The sequence below is a fragment of the Sylvia atricapilla genome, chromosome 1, assembly GCF_009819655.1.
Source record: "Sylvia atricapilla isolate bSylAtr1 chromosome 1, bSylAtr1.pri, whole genome shotgun sequence".
Classification (NCBI taxonomy): domain Eukaryota; kingdom Metazoa; phylum Chordata; class Aves; order Passeriformes; family Sylviidae; genus Sylvia; species Sylvia atricapilla.
Window position 1 is genome coordinate 144,743,093 of NC_089140.1, and position 16,758 is coordinate 144,759,850.

Consider the following 16,758-nt stretch of genomic DNA (forward strand, 5'->3'; position numbering starts at 1 on the left):
TACACCATTTTTGTCATGACTTGTTCAAACCCTGCACAGTTTGAATTCATTGTTGACTTTTTTCTGAGTGCATCATAATTGTCTTTATGGGCTTCAAGAGGGATCTGTTTTCATTAGACTTCAAGAATATTAATATCCCCATTTTAAATATAAGGAACTGGGTTTGAGAGAGATACTGTTAAACATCCCAACAGCATTGAGAGCCCAGTGTGTTATGCCCATGTGTTGGGGGTTGGGTTTGCTCCTTTTTACTCTAAAGAATTTTTTCCCCATAAGTTACCAAGGAGATTAAGTGTCGGATACTTAACACTACTTAACAAAAAAACAAAGGAGTGGTCAAAGCTCAGAGGGAGAGATAATGTGAGTTTTGGGGTAAGGAGGTGAACTAAAGGACAGAGCTTGAGGCAGTTTGGCTCTCTGCTTTTTGGCATGTGGGGAGAGAGAACGGCTGGGTTGCTTCTCGCTGCTAGAAGAGTTCACTCTCTCTCTGGAGGAGTCCAGTCCTGGGAAATCCACCATCATCTGCTCACCCTGGAATTCTGAGCTTCTCTGCCACCCTGCTGGAGCTGGGCCAGCCCTGCCCCGCAGTCACAGTTTCTTCGGGGCTGCTGCTCTTGCTACAGAGTGACCCTGCACCCCCTGCCCTGCCGGGACACCCTGCCCCTGCCTGCTGGGACATCCTGCCATCCCAGCCACCAGCCCAGGACTTCTCCACTGTTCCAGCTTGGTGCTCTGAGGATCCTACAAAGGCACCGAGACCAAACTGCCCTGGGTTTTTGTGAAGCAAAGCCCTCGAGGTTCTTGGTACTGTTTTTGTTATCAATGCTGTAGTTGTTGGTTTTGTTTGCTTTGTTATACATACTAGTAAAGAACTGCTATTTCTATTTCCAAAATCTTTTGCCTAAAAGCTTTTAACTGCAAATTTATAATTGGAAAAAAAGGCATGGGGGCTGGTGGTTTACATTCTCCATTCCAAGGGAAACTCCAGCTTTCCCTGGCAGATACCTGTCTTCCCAAACCAAGAACCATGGCTTGATCTTTCTGGATATTTAACATTTTTGCAGCACCTCTGTTCACAGCTTGTTACACAGACACTCATGGACAGAGTGTTTGTTGAAGAGAAGAACAGTTTATTGGGATCTTGGCCCAAGACAACACATGTGAGGAGCCAAATCTCTCAGACAGAGTTTCTCGTTGCCACTGGTGGTGGGAACGTATTGTGAATATCCTTGCAATGACATCTTCATCTGGATTGGATAAGGCTCTTCTGCTCAGTTTCTATATTCCAGCTGGCCTGTGGTTCCATGTGAACACCCCAGCAAACATAACTTATCAGTACTTATATATCATAACCTTATATAAGACATTTCCAAAATAAATACACTAAAAGCACTGGCCCATATCATCACTTCTGCACTTGCAAGAATAATTTCTGTTTATTATTTACAAGTGCCTTATCTAAGCACAGTGTGATCACTTCCAGGAATCTCCTGCCTTGCCTCTCCTGCCACCCAGCATCATTGAATCATAGCCAATAATAACTAAAACACTTGATTTTCATATATTTAATTCACCAACAACTGCAGGTCCATAAATCTTGTCACCAGTTCCCACAAATTTCAGCTGAAGATTCCAGTGCCTGACCTTTCTTCTTCTGAACCTCAAGCCACAAGCATTACACACCTCATGAAAGAAGACTACATTGGTCAAATTACAATTTGCCACTCTTAAATAAAGATATGATTCAAGGCTCAGTGAGAATCAGGTTTGTGCAGGTGGCCCTCTGGTTAACCAGGTAATCTTGTTATACAACTTAATTGTTTTACAACCTTCCCTAATACCCAGCCCTCCTAGGGGTGAAACAGAGCTTCTTCCCCTCTTCCTCGACACTGTGTTGGTAACAAAATGAGAGCATCTGGGAACACCAACAATTGTCATTCTGCTTTTGAGCATTTGCAAACAAATAGCAGTGTCAAAGATCAGGAACCAAGGGGCCTCTGCTTTGGCACTCACTCAGTAGCATGGGGAACGGGCTTGATGCAAATCACTACAACACAGCAGAAGAAGCAGAGGAAGGACAAAGCTTAATATAATTAGAACCTGCGGGAGAATTCATCTCCTCAGTCTCCAGGAGGGCACAGAAATTAAGATCTCAGATCTTTGACAGATTCAGGCAATTTTTCAAAGATGAAACACCCCAACAGGAGCTAAGTAGTAGAGCTGACACCTGCCTTTCAAGACAGGAGAGCCTCTTTCTGTGATCTGCTTCTTAGAAAACTTCTCAGGGTGACATATAACAAAGTACCCTCATTCCTCAGGCCTAATCTTTCTCACATTTGCAGCTGACAAGGGCAAAGCTCCTCACAAACTCACTCAGGAGAAAAGAATATTTAGCACTTGAATAGCTACTTACCTTTCCCTATGCATAATTGCATATAGTGAAGTCTGGATCACTACAAAGTGTTTGTTTAAGCACACAGAACCTCGGGCTCAGCTCCCTGCTTTTCCACAGCCTTCCTTGCATGACATTGAGAAGTCTCACAGGCCCAAAACTTTCAAGTTAGTTAGGAATCTCATAGTTTGAATGACTGCTTTCCTCTGGATTCTGTCTCACTCATACACCTTTGAAGATCAAGACTTTACCCAACTCTGCTTCAGCTTCCCCTCTCAAAGATAAAGGCACTGTCCCCTGATCTTAAGGCAGGTTAGGGAAAATAAATGCACCATGACTGGTAGCATGCTTGGTAAGCTAACAGGCAGCCAGCATACTGAGGCAGTTCTGCATATTATTTTTAACAAGCATTTTATTTTACTGTATGCATTGTTGCTCAAGATGGTTGGGTAAATTGAAAAAAAAAAAAAAAAAAGAAAAAAAAATTAAATTTAGCAACTATCCATTCCTGGAAAAACAAGGGGGAGGTGTAGTTCATGGAATGGTACTTGCTGTCCTTCACAGTCTGCTCTTCCCAAGCTTACAGCAGGGATCTAGGGAATGTTTTACCACCACTGCCCTGTGGTGGAAAGACTTTAGTGTTGGTGGATGCTCTGCAGGCACATGGATCCCATGGGACATGTAAAAGAGGGAAGAGTATGTCACTACAAACTCTCATGCATTGAGATGGAGTTTCCTTGACTGACTGGGACTTATGAGAATTCATTAGGACATTTATGGTTGGCACTAGCCAAATATACACACAGCTGTGTGCTCCTTTCCTTGTTACTCAGTCTGCCATGGGTGAAAAGGAAATCATTTGTTTTAAAGAGGCTGCCACAGGATAAAAATGACTTTTAGTCACCAAGTGAAGACAGATCGTGGCTGAAAAGTGCAGCCCTTCAAAGACACTCTCAGAGATGGAAGGATCCTGTGATGGTGCACAAACCTCATGAACCCAGACCAGGTGTCTTCAGGCTTCAAGAGAGGGAGTGCAAGGTGAGCTGCCCTCTTAGACAAGGGCAATATGTTTGCACTGCATCAAATGAAAATAAAAATGAAGGTTAATGTGGCATTTAGCATTTTTCCATTTTAAAACCTTTCTCCTACAGGTCTAGGTTGTCCTCAGTTTTTCATTATAGGAGTTGTTGTGAGTTGTAGGAATGTACTGTTCCCATGGCATGGGGTCCTGCCCTCCAGCATGGAGTCAGGTACTTCTTTAATTAACAGCAATGGTTGCTGTGACTGCCAAAAGAGGAGAAGGCCAGCTCAGAGCACCATTTCACATAAAAATGCATTAGACCTCAGGAAATGGGAGCACAAGTACATAATATTTTATGGACAGATGCTGCTAAGCAGACAGGTCCCTCGACCAGAGGAGATCAATTTAATGCATGCATATGACACTCCCCTTTTAAAGCATCACTCATATGAGCACAGTGCTCTTGTCTATTCTTTTGACTTTGTGCCAGAGGGAGAGGACAGCCAAGTTGCCTAACTTTAAGAAAAATAGACCTTAAAACACACTATCACCAGATTTCTGCACTAACATATTTTGTAGCAGGACTGGCAAACCCTAAACCCATGGGCCAATTTGTGTTTTAATTCATACAGCAAATTGCCTTGTGACAAACTCAGTATTAACTCATTTATCATCTCTTTTTTCTGCTCAGCTCACCAGCCACAGCTTTATTTGCCTCCTAAATGCTGAACTATAGATAGCTTGAGAGGCAGAATTTGAAATGAAAAATGAATGCACCTTACACACTTAGCACCTTGAGCAGTGATCTTGTCAAGCTTTACAAACTAAGCAGAATTGGGTTAGACCTGCATTGAAAGGAGAGCTGTGGAGAGGCAAGAGAAAGTAGAAGGTGACATTCAGCCTTACTTTCACCAGGACAGCAGGGAGAAGGTTCCCTTGTGTAGCCCTGGTGGGTGTTGAAGAAAAGCCATCAGCTGGAGCATGTTAATGTTACAAACTTTGGTTTGAAAGCATTAGAGGAAAGTTTAGCTTTGATTGATGTCTTTATGATTGCAGGGTGGGTTTTTTTTTTTACCAGATCATGCATTTACATTGCATCCTCCTTTTGCAGTATTTGCAGTCAGCCTCGTAGCTTCTGATGAGGGAGGCAGAAATACTCGTGTCTATGGCAAAGCCTCAGTCCATCTGAAGCATTTTGGAATCACAGAATTATTTGGGTTGGAAGGGACATTTAAATCCCCAGTTTAAAATGTGCAAATTTCCCTGCGGAGTGCAGGGACACATTCCACTACACAGATTGCTCAGAACCGCATCCAACCTTACCTCGAACATTTTCAGGAATGGGGCATCCACCACCTCTCTGGCAAACCTCTTTCAGGGTTTCATCACTGTAAGAAACATCTTCCTTTTATCCAAGCTAAGTTCACCCTCCTTCAGTTTAAACCCATTACCCCTCGGCCTACTGCAGCAGGCCCTGCTAAAGTTTATTTTATTAGAAAACAGGCACACAACTGCAGAGATGAGAACAAAGGAATAATGCAATTGCTGCAAAGCTGAGACACCAGGAACCTGCTAGGCTTAAAAAGTAAATGGGTTAGGGGTAAGGAAAAAAGCAAAAAGCAAGACAAATTAGTATGAAAATGCTGTGATGTCTGCAAGCACATACAAGACTGAAAAGAAAATCATACTATTGCTTGGAACATTATCTTTTTTAATCTATTTATCTTCTTAATATTAAGGCTTTTTACATTGAAATCAGCCTCTTTGCTGTCATTATTCTCACATCTTAGTCTGACTCCCTCTGCTCTTTTCTTCTTCATTTCATTTCAGCCGTCTTCCAACACTTTAGAGATAGGAGAGAAAACCTTAAAGACAGAAATTCCCACAAGATTCCTGATTGCTGATGTCCAAAAAGAGGAAGAAGAACTGAATGAGTTTCTCCGGTGAGGAAAACCTGTGATGGGAATACACCTGCTGAAATTGTATTGCACAATTCCAAAATTCTCAAACCTGTCAGTGCCCAGGAATCAGACAGGTTGCAGGTGCCAAGAGCCACAGACAGAAGCTCAGATAACTAACTCTGAGAATCAGACTCCTCTTGTGAGAATAACACCCAGACTTTTATCTGGTAGGAACTTTGTCATGACTGTTTGGAGCCTCTCCACCTATCAGCTCAGCCTCAGAGGGTGCTCTTAAATTTCTTTTCAGTTTTATTGCTGTTAGAAATTAAACTTCACTCTCTAGGGATTTTTCATTCATTGTGCAATGAACCTTCATGCCTATCAATGCTATGCCATGAAAGCAGGGTTTCCCATAATTTCCTGCTCTTCTTTATGATTAATTTCCTCTGCTAATCAGCAGAAAAACAACAAAACATCTTTACAAGGAAAGAGCTCTGAAAGGCTAAAACCTCATAAGTCCCCAGCTTTCACTTGAAGCTCTATGCCATCCCCAAAGTCTGGTTTCTATTTCCACAAAATTCAAGAGGTCTTTAAATCCCCTGCTGTAGTCTATACCAAGCTGACCTCCTTGGCATGCAAACTTTTATATAACAAGAAAATGCTACTGCACACAGAATTAAAAAGGATGCATGGTCTCAGTAACAGACATGACTCCACTTCTTACCAGCTTCCTCAGCAAATCAAGTTAAGTCACTGAGGTAACTTTTCAGCATTTGCCACTAACAGGAACAGCAAAGTCCTCAGAGAGCTTATCTGGCATAATAGCTGACACAAAACACATGGGACAATTCATCACAATAAAAACTGCACACAGGTAAATTGCTTTCTCAAATGTCTTGGGACAGTCCTCAGAATAACACAGAACTCAAGATAGAAAAAAAAATGCTGAAATACAAACATTGAATCGTTGCCTCTCCCAACTCAGAAATTTGTAATAGAGCAAACAAGGGAACCCCCCAGTGCACTTCACCCCAGTGAAGGTATCTATGAAAGTTTGCAAATGCTGAACTTTTTGGCTGAAGAGTGAACCTCACCAAAAAGAAGGACATAAATTTTTGGAGTGCAGTGAGTTGAATGGGACACAGAGGTGTGAGGGGTGCTATGGGAAGCAGCAGGAGAAGATTTCTGGGTAGCAAAGGCAGGAAGGAGCCTGAAGTAGGGGAATGGGACCTCAGTGAAGAGGCAATCCGAGCTGTCTGCTTGAGGAGTTTTCCCCACAGCAGCAAATTCATCCATTTTACTCCACAGCTGCTGCTGAAGCAGTGCATGGTGGGGAGAACCCAGACAGTGCTATGAACTCCTTTAGAATATAAAAGTGCTGTTAAAATACCACATATTTTATCTTGACAAAACTGGTCCCCAGTGTAAGAGATGCTGACACCACCATGGGAGGCATAGAAAAGTATCTGATGGCACAATGAGCCCAGAGAGAAAGAGAAAGAATGAAGTAATTGCTTTGTAAGCTGTTAAATGCAGCCTTTGCAGAGTATAGGGTTTTCCTGGGTGAATACTTGTCATTTTTCAGTTTTTACCTTCCAGACATTGGAAAAATATAAATATATAAAAAAATGTTAATAATTTTGACTTGACAAAACAGGGCTTTGAACTAATACAAATTCTTCTCAGGTATGCTTTGTCTCTATTATTTGACTTGGCAGTTAATTACAAACCAAGCCCTCTTGCCTACAGATTTGCATCTTAATGGTGAACTTTTGAAGAGCTCTTTGCTTTTTTTTAATATTATCTTTCAAAGCAATCTCAAAGAATCAGATACTTGTCCATTGAATACAGTATATATCTAAAGTCTGATTCCACTTTGGAGACCTCAGCCATTTTTTAATTATCATTATTTTTGTCAGGATTGTGGTATTTCACAGTTATAAGTGTGTAATTTCCTTCTGGACAAAAGTCCAATTTTCTTATAACTGTGGTTATCTCCTTAGTACACAAGATATACTGAGGTATCAGATGTTTATATTTTTTTAAAAGAAAAACAATTGGTTTTGGACAGGGAGCAATTTGGTCTGGGTTTACCTATGGAATACCTAAAAAGAATTGTGTGGAGTGGCAAATTTGGCTTATGGGATATGGCTTGAGGTACAGAGAAAAGGGAGGGGAAATTTGCTCCATGATGAGTCCAGGTTATATCCCAATTCACAGAATTAGGATGGTAAATTAGAATTCATAGTTAAGGATGGAAAAGAGCTTTATGCTCATTGAGTCCACCAACCCTACACTCCCATCCTGCCCAAACCACCCTGTCTCCAAGCACCACATCCACATGTTTCTAAACACTCCAGGGGCTGCAATTACAACATTTCCCGGGACAGCCTGCTCCAATGTGTCAGACTCAGTGAAGAAATTTTTCCTAGCATCAAATCTAAATATCCACTGGGACAATTTGAGGCCTTTTCCTCAGGTCCTGTCACTTGTTAGCTGGGAGAAGAGACTGATCCCCAGCTGGCTACATCCTCCTGTCAGGGAGATGTAGAGAATGATAATGCCCTCCCGAGGCTCCTTTATTCACATGCATTAAGAAACAGTTTCCCAAAAGTTACATTGAAAGCTCTGTTTGGGGCCACCCTTTTCTCTGGATATTGTCTGCATGTCCAGGTGCATCTTGGCAAAGGTGCTTTCCCAGCAATGTCTCCTGGCTGTGTGTTAAGGAACAGATAAAATTGAAATGTTTGTTGTGAGCAGCTTTGTTCAAAACCCCCATCCCTCACTGCTGATGAAACAAAACAGAACAGAACAAAAACCCCAACAGATTCAGGGAGTCACCAGGTCACTTATTCAAAATAACCACTGAATGTGGTATGGAAAAAAAATCCCTGAGAAAGCCTGGTATGAGCCAAGCATGGACTGGAACCAGGTTACTTCTGCTGTCAGTGGACAGAGGCCTTGAACGAAAGCTGTTGGGTCAGATCCTTCCTAAGCAACAGTGTGTCCTGCAAATATTAGGCATTTTGTGCATCTCAGAGAAGACCTGCAAAGCACTTTGCAAAGCACAAGTGAAGCCTCATCACATTCAGAAAGGCAATCAGTGGAATTCATAGAGGAAAAAGTGCTGAGACATGGAGTTTCTTGACAGTGGTCACACATTACCATCAGTCAGTCGTTCTCTGCTATATCATGATTGGTTTCCTGAACCCTTTGGAAGCAGAAACTGTGAAGATTCATGATCTCACCCTACTATGTTTCTCCTCCAATGAAGCTTTTCCATACAAACTTTGGGAGACACACAGGGCAGGCTCTTGCATTCACTGCACATCCATCACAACACCAAGTCTGCCTTTGCAGACCCGTGGGGATCCCCAGCATCTCCAGAAGAGGTCACACAGCCTTCACTGCTGCACTGCTCCCAGAATCACAGAATATTCTGCACTGGAAGAGACCCACAATGATCAAGTCCTGCTCTTACAGAGATCAATCCACAACCATGACATTATTTACACCATGCTCTAACCAACTGCTAATCTAACAAAAGCTATTTAATTTAATCTCTTAATACATCAGAAATACAAAACACCAGTTAACTAACCAACATAGGAAAGATTTACAGCAGCACTAGGTTCTAAAGATGAATATTGAACAACTCTTGCTTGGATCAGAATTTAGACCCCAGTCCCTCAAAAGATGAAATATGTAGTTTGTCCCCTTGCTTACTGGAACTGAAGTGTCCTGTTAAATAATTAATAAATCAGGATGAATTTTCCTATATTTCTGTCAGTTTTGTTTTCAAACCAATGGATAATAATCTTGACCATATATTATACGCTGTACTGTCACAGCTACTGTTTACCAAGGCATTACAGATGACTCTTCAGGGCACAAAACACAGACTCTGCTTCTGCAGCCCCCTCCTGGGGCAGGAGCTGGGGCATTTGGGGGCAGCCAAAAGCACAAACGTGACCAGCCAACACAGCATGCTTTGAGCTGCACTAATTCACTCCCCATGTCTCCCAAGGCTGTGCCTCGAGCCTGGTTGTGTGGTTAGCCCAAGATCACATGGAAATCTTGTCACACAAAAAAGGGCTGGCAGCAGGGCTTCCCTGGCTGGTGACAGCAGTCTGTCTGGTCTTGGGATCATCCTTCATCATTTCAAAGGAAATCTGGACAAAGGCAATGCTGGCAACTCCAGCGAATATAAAACACTACAGAGAGGTCACCAAGAGCCCCATTATTCATAGCTGCTACCTCTTTCCCTGTAAATCTTCAGTTCAGTACCCAGATGCATCCTTGACAGTCTGAATTCAAACCAAGACCAATGCAAAACGAAACAGAATACAAATCTCTAAATATATTTGTTCAGACTAATTCATTCCCTTTCATGTCCTTGACATTGAGATAGAGTGGAAGAAAATGTGTCATTTGATGACACATTTCTTTTCCCCATCACCATCCATCTTCCCCACTGCTTATTCAATAGTTACATGACTTGAATTCATCACATCAAGTGCACACCAAAATTGAATTAAAACAATTTTAGTCAGAAAGCATACAGATGCTCATATGTTTTCCATAGCTAAGGACATCCTGTTAGAGTTGAACAGCTGCAAATTTTGAAACATTTAAAGAGAAAATTGTTCTACATGGAGGAAGGAAAGAGAGGAAAGATGCCTGATTTTAAACAATTCATGTTCTACATTATGATGTTTGGTGTACTTTTTAAGTTTTAGAAAGGAGAATGCTGGGTAGAAAGGAGGAAAATTCCATTAGTGTCTCCAGAAAGGGTGTTTAAAATGCTCCATACAGCACTTTAGCATGAAAAACATTCTTCTAGACACATTTTTCAGGGACAAATTAGACACATCCTTAGTCCACTGAGAATTTAAAATGGAATTAAAGAACATATGTTTACAAAGGCTTTGAGAAAGGGATTTCTAACCAAATGTGGGTAACAAAAAATCCACAAAAAACAGCTCAAGGGCCAGATTATCAGCAGATGCAAATTGGTGGTGAGACTCCAATTATGAATTTCTGATCAATTTCTGATCAGTTGTCATTTTTACAGGTATTCGAGTGAGAGAGGTACAGATAACTTTGATCTACTGTTTATTTAATGGCATGAGAAGCTGACCAAAGACAGAACTCAGAAGAATATATTAACCAGAAGAACACCAGGGAAACGGACCTGACAGTAAATAATATTTGCAATCAAGTCCTCCTCCCCACAACTCCACAGCTCTATAACAGAGAGACACAGGAGTAGTAATAATGATGCAGGGTTTGCCTCAATGGGCTTTACTTTGAGCCTTCTCTCCTTCAGAGAAAATGGAGATGCCACTTTTTTTTTTGCATGTTCAAGCCTTTTCCTCAGTATAGTGTCTGTGATCAAGGGTGTCATTTACTTCTATCATTTCCAAGATGCTGACATATTATAATCATCTAAGATAGCTTCTAATTAATTTAGTATTGCATACAGATAAATAGCAGAGTATCAAAGCATTCTTCTTGCATAATTTCTGATTTGTGCCACACAGAATCACTGTCAGGAGAATGCAGGTGAAAATCTTAGCTTTGCCAGAAACAATGGCTCTTTTGCCCTTGTTTTCAGAGCTAGCACAAGAGAAAAGGTGGAAAACTTCATTTCAGCTCTCTGCAGGAAAACTGCTGTGGAGTTATGCTGTCTCTCATTATATTTGTCAGTGTGTTTCCTTTTCACAGGCTGCAAGCAAAGGAAAAGATTGAGAAACTGAACAGGCTGGGAACCTGTGGGAGTCCCCAGCCCTTCGACCCTTTTTACACTTCCAGCCATCCAAACAGCTGGTTGAATACCAGTTCTCTTCCAGGAGTAAATAGGTATTCAGCCAGCTGAGTCTTTTGTCCACATCTTTGTTCTTTCCAGGCAAACAGTAGCAGGGAGAGATCTGTTCTTTTCACTCATCCATGGCAACAGAAAGATAAAAGTGTCCAGAACACCGCTGAAGGCAGCTTCTCCTTCCCACAACAACAAATTGGGGCACAGTGATCTTCTCTAAGGAAATTACATCATCACATGTGAGCTTTTAAAAAGAACTTTTCTCAAGGATCCAGCCGATTTACCTGATTATTTATCTGTAAAGAGTAGAGTATGGCCCAGCTGGGCCAGATGTTGTGTCCATTCCAGCTGGCAGAGTTCCCCTGGCCCCAGAGGATCTGGCCTTGGCAGTGACAAAAGAGAGCATGCCACACTGACACAGGGGTGACAGCAACTCTGCATGACACAAGGCCTTTGGAAACGGACTGGACCATCCACACCAAAACCTCCTCTTCTGGAAAATGCATCACAGGGTATTTAGCGAGCATGTATCTCCAGGACAAGGATGTCTGGCACCACAAGACAAGAACAAATGCAAGATTCAGCAGTCTTGTACAGCTGACACATATTAAATAATCAGCCTGACCTGCAAATACACCCAGGATTAATCCCCAATGGCATTTTTATCCAAGTTCTAACTTGGCTTGGTATCAATTAATTTGGGGCATATAACAAGATCACAGCAGGAGATGAAATGGCTGTATCTTCACATGCCCCAATTCTTAACTCTTGAGTTTTCTAATTAAAAGATGCATAAATAAAGAAGACATCCAAGAGCTTCTAAGTTCTTTTAATTAGAACATACAAAGAAAGCCACACAAGAGCATCCAGAGAACTTACAGCAATGCTAACCAAATGTGTGTTCCTTAAACAATTGCTTACAGCACTCTCCCTCTATTCATATAGATTAGGATAAAAATTATCATGGTCTGTAAGTGACAATTATGGCAATAACTATCTTAAACTGAATTATCTGAAAGCAAGCACCTAGTTCCTTATGTGTGTGCCTTCATAAAGAAGGGGTTTGCTTCCCATAGTGTAGAGAAGAATCACTTGGATATAAGGAGGCAGAACATGTCACCTGAAATGTTTTGGGTTATCTCACTGGCCTTGAGAAAGCCCAGAGCAGATTCCAGAATCTTAGGTCTCCTTTAGACCCCATCTGATTTTTCCTGTACGATTATCTTTGATATCTCAGGGCTTCCCATACTCTGCACTTGTGTTTAGGCAACTGAATAATTTCCATCAAACAGCACTTAGGCAATGCTGGTAACTCCAGAATTTTAGGGAGTCAATATTGGATCCTGACCAAAGATATTGATTACTGCAGACTTTCCAACATAAACCCAATTATATATACATTCCAATTGGACACAAAGGGAATCTATAATATCCCCAACAAACAGAGTTCATTCCAAAATAGTGTTATACCTCTCAAAGTACACTTACAGTCTCAATTTAAGGAACTACTCCATTTACTTGCCTGGAAATGAAACGGCTGATATGAAAAAACTCTGTGATGTCCTAATTGCAAAGGGACAGTGAAAGGCTGAACAATTTCCAGCTACCTTTTCCAGCAAAATAGAAGGCATAACATAAAACCAGCAAGTTAAAAAAGATACAGAAAAGATGAGATCATTCATTACATGCCAGGTTTATAAGTGACCATAGATAGAATCAATTATGTAATGGGAGAGAAAACAGATGGGCTTTAAAAAAAAATCCATAAATTACTGAGCCAAAAGTCTTAGAAAACAGGGAAAAGATCCTGGGGAAAGATCAGGATACAGTTATCCTTAATCTCTTTCTTTGCATCCATTTCAGGTAAGGATTGCAAAGAAGATCTTGAGCTCATAAATATTTTCTGATAATGAAGATTCTTAGATTAGCAAAGTCCAAATGTAATAAATGCTGCAAATGATCTCTGGAAACAAAGAAATACTGGTGACAGTAATGACCTAAATGCCTCCTGATTTTCCTTCTCTCTACACAATTATTACTCTACATCACAGGCTGCAAATCAGTAGGACTGCAAAAGACCTAAGACTTCCTAGTGTAAGGAAATATCATCCAAATAAAATTTTTCCCCTTGACAAGTGTTTAAGTTGTAGGCAAACTTCTTGACATTTTTGTGACCTCACAGGTGACAGTAGAAGGATTATGGGACAGGGCTCAGCTGGGAACAAACCTTGACCAGTGGGGCTCCTCTGAAATGTCTTCTGCTGTCAGCCTGCTGCAGGGAGAGAAGGGAGAGCATGGCACTGTGCTCCCAAAGCAGAGGATAGAGATGGGGGAAAGAATTTGAGTCTCCTGCCCATCACCTAGGATTAGGCTGGTCCATGGCTCATTTTTATTCAAATCCATTTCTTTTCCAGGAGGACAAACAAATCCTGACCCAACAAAAGGGAAAGGGTTTGGAACTGGTTACATCATGGAGATATGTTACTAGGTGTTTCATAGTCTCTGGGACACACAGGAAGCCACAGGAGTTTTGAATTTCTAAGTTTCCCTGAAATAAACAGTTCTTGCAATAATCCAACCTCCTAATCCAGGGATTATGAACAGTTTAATTTACATGTCTCTGCTACCACTGTGCTCATCCAATGCAACTTCCATTTCTACCCCTTCATGTACACCATCAGATCTACTTGATCCGTCTGCTAGTGCTCAACTGGTCAAACCTTTGACACACCTAATGGAAAATTAATTCCCACAAGCCAAAATGAAAAAGCTCCTGCTCTACCCATCCTCAGGGCTGGACTCTAATCCCCACAGAATATAGCTACAGGGAGCAGTATTTAAGCTGCAGGAGTCAATCACCCAATTGGTGCTTGTGCAGCACCCAACATGATGAGCAGTCCCATTTCCATTCATTCCTATGTGCAGCACTGTAATAGAAATAAATAATAATAATGCTGCAGCACTGAGCTTGCTGTTCCCTGCCATTGCTTAATAAATTCTCATTATTGTATTAAGGAAACCCAAGTGTTTGTACGTTCTGTAATTAGTCATCTCTTTGCCATGTAGCATAGCTAGTCCTTACACTCTCCCTTGTGATACAGATGTTAGTAGGGGAGCTTACAAATGCATTTCCCTTTAAAGGCAGACTCTATATGTTTCACTCCTTTTAATTATCCTCATTTTTAAATATATTAAATAACAGTATTTTTCACATCTGGTCCTCCTATAATTTTATCTAACAGCTCCCCACACCCTCAAAAGGGAAATCTTTCACTTTAATTACATATTAGAGCTTATTTTTGGAAAGGCAGACAGCTATTTATTAATTGAGCTATTTCTTCTCAGAGACAAAGCAGTCCAGCATTCACTGAGTTAAGTGTAGGGTAGCTGCTGCCACTGCCTGTGACATATTTAGTTTCCCAGAAATCTATATTTTTCAAATTCTCCTGAGTGAGTCTAGAGCCTCTCTACCAGCATTAGCCTGATGATGGAGAAGAGGATTGCTGGTACAAAAAAAGTCGTGTTTGGTCTCTGATTTCTACTCTTGAAGCTCCTGCAGCTAAGCTTATCATCTCACTGCCAGTGAGATATATGCTTATTTATCAGTAAGAAATAAAGAGAGTCTGACAATGTTGGAAAATCTGGTGTGCTATAAAATACCTGACAATGCAAAGCATGATTACGTATGCAAGCAACTTCTAAAAATCCCATAGCTCCTAACAGAGGGTTCCTTACCTAGACAGATGAAGTAGGTTTTTTCCCAAGACAAACAACATCTATATTCAAGGAAAGAAATTAATACTGCTTATTTTGACTAAAGAGAGAGGAGGGAAGAGGGAAATGAAGAGCAGCCAGGAAAAAAGACACTAGATAAAAGCAACAAAACCCCTGGTGAGAAAATTGCCTCATTAGGTGTCATAAGCTTTATTGGTATGTGTATGATGTCTGTATCTGAAACTCCTGCAATAAGTGTGCAGTTCTCAGAGTTTTGTACATTATTGACTGATTTCCTGACAGATGACATCAACCATCTGTGTCCCCGTGAGGCCACTCTGCCCAGGTGTGTTGCTTACAGCCTCTTCTAGAGAACTGGCTGGTTAGGTGTCAGTCAGAAGATCCTGACTCGGAGGACAAATGCCAAAAGCCCAAAGCACCAGAGGCTGATGTGATGGGGTCCAGTGTGGCCAAAAATGTTCTTAACAAGAGGAGGCATTTCCCTGCATGCTGCCACAAGGTCATGAGTCATTTTCTAGGCAAAAGCAGACACTGCTGCAGCCAAAAATCATCTCTGTCTTTAAACCTGTGCAATCCTTCTCTAGGTTTTGCACTTGCTTTTGGACAGGCTTGGCCATGACAGTGTATTGCCCTTGAGGAATTAATACCTGCTCTGCTACTAAAAATGAGCAGCTGGTCTTTCACAAGGAGGAATTGCCAGCAAAGAAAAGGATTTTCCAGCATGTCCCACTAAAATTACTTTTTGGCAGGAAAATTAGAAGCTTTCACAATGGAGCCATTTTTAAAGGATGCCTGTACCAATCTTAACAGAAACAAAACATCTGATTAAAATAAAAAAAGGCAGAGAGAAACAGCACAAAGAGACTGGATTATAAGACCCCTCCAGCAGTCAGGCTCTGCCTGGCCTCTCCAGCTTCTTGTGGGAATTGCTCCACTTTGCATAGCTAATCACTGATAACCCAGAGAAGAGAGGGAGACACATGCTGTGCATTTGCTACCATGGCCTCCTTTGTTCCCCACCAACCCCAGATGCTGTCACATCACCTGTGACATGATTCCACAGTTCCCACATGTAGATTAGGGTAATTTTCACCCTCCTTTTGTGGTTCTTTTTCATCTAAGAAATGAAAGCTTTGAGGTCAGGTCCATGGTCTGAACAAGATAGAGCAGGAAGGAGAATTTCGGGTCCTGTGTCCCATCATTGTCCCATCACCTGAGAAAATTCCCTCTCTAAAAAGCTCCTTTAGTTGTGATTAGAGGCAGGGAAGTCTGGCTTCCCACAGACTTTTCCAAGTCAGAAATCACTTCTGTAATAGCTTTAGTTTCTTCTAGAATTACATTAGCAATTAGATTTCAGTCCAGTCTGACTTCAAAATCTCAGTGTCCTTTCCAACATTTTATAACTTTGCATGAACACAACCACCTGTTTTACTCTAGTAATAGCCACAATTTCTCTTTATTTAACAAATTGCATGAGGTCTAACCAGTTTCTTTATTTCTTTTCTCCTCATGACAGCAAAACACCTCAAAGAATAAGAATTTTCTTTAAAAAACTTCAACTGTTGACCAATGATGTTAAAGACTTTTGTCTGGGAAGGACTGCTCATCAAGATGCATTGGTATGAAAGGCCTCTGAGCTATGACTCCTCCTCTTAGCTTAGATCTCTGGTGTATGGACACAGTAAATCTAAGGTTTCCTAGAAAAGTTGAATTTACTGGACATTCAGTATAATGCACACTGTTTGCATTATACATGCAATAGTAGTCCTGTTTTGACCTCAGAAGCAAAAAAATGATTGGTTAACCTTGTCCTTCAGAGTATTCTGGAGTGAGACAGAGAGCAGACAGAGAAATTAACAGCTTCAGTGGTGGTAACCAGCTCCTCATT

At 41.3% G+C, this 16,758-nt stretch overlaps 1 protein-coding gene across 1 annotated transcript in view; it reads right to left on the reverse strand.

Moving 5' to 3' along the window:
- KCNQ3 (potassium voltage-gated channel subfamily Q member 3) overlaps positions 1-16,758 on the reverse strand; it is a 188,339-nt gene that overhangs the window by 113,203 nt on the left and 58,378 nt on the right. The window lies entirely within an intron of this gene.